Consider the following 302-nt stretch of genomic DNA (forward strand, 5'->3'; position numbering starts at 1 on the left):
AACCTATGGCGCAGAAGTGGCTGTGTGGTAAGTAGCTTGTTTACCAACCACATGGTTCCGGGTTCAGTCCCACTGCATGGCATCTTGGGCAAGTGTCTTCTGCTATAGCCTCGGGTCGACCAATGCCTTGTGAGTGGATTTGGTAGACGGAAACTGAAAGAAGCCTGTCGTATATATGTATACATATATATATATATGTATGTGTGTGTGTTTGTGTGTCTGTGTTTGTTCCCCTAGCATTGCTTGACAACCGTTGCTGGTGTGTTTACGTTCCCGTCACTTAGCGGTTCGGCAAAAAGAGA

This window comes from Octopus sinensis, linkage group LG6, assembly GCF_006345805.1.
Source record: "Octopus sinensis linkage group LG6, ASM634580v1, whole genome shotgun sequence".
Taxonomy (NCBI): domain Eukaryota; kingdom Metazoa; phylum Mollusca; class Cephalopoda; order Octopoda; family Octopodidae; genus Octopus; species Octopus sinensis.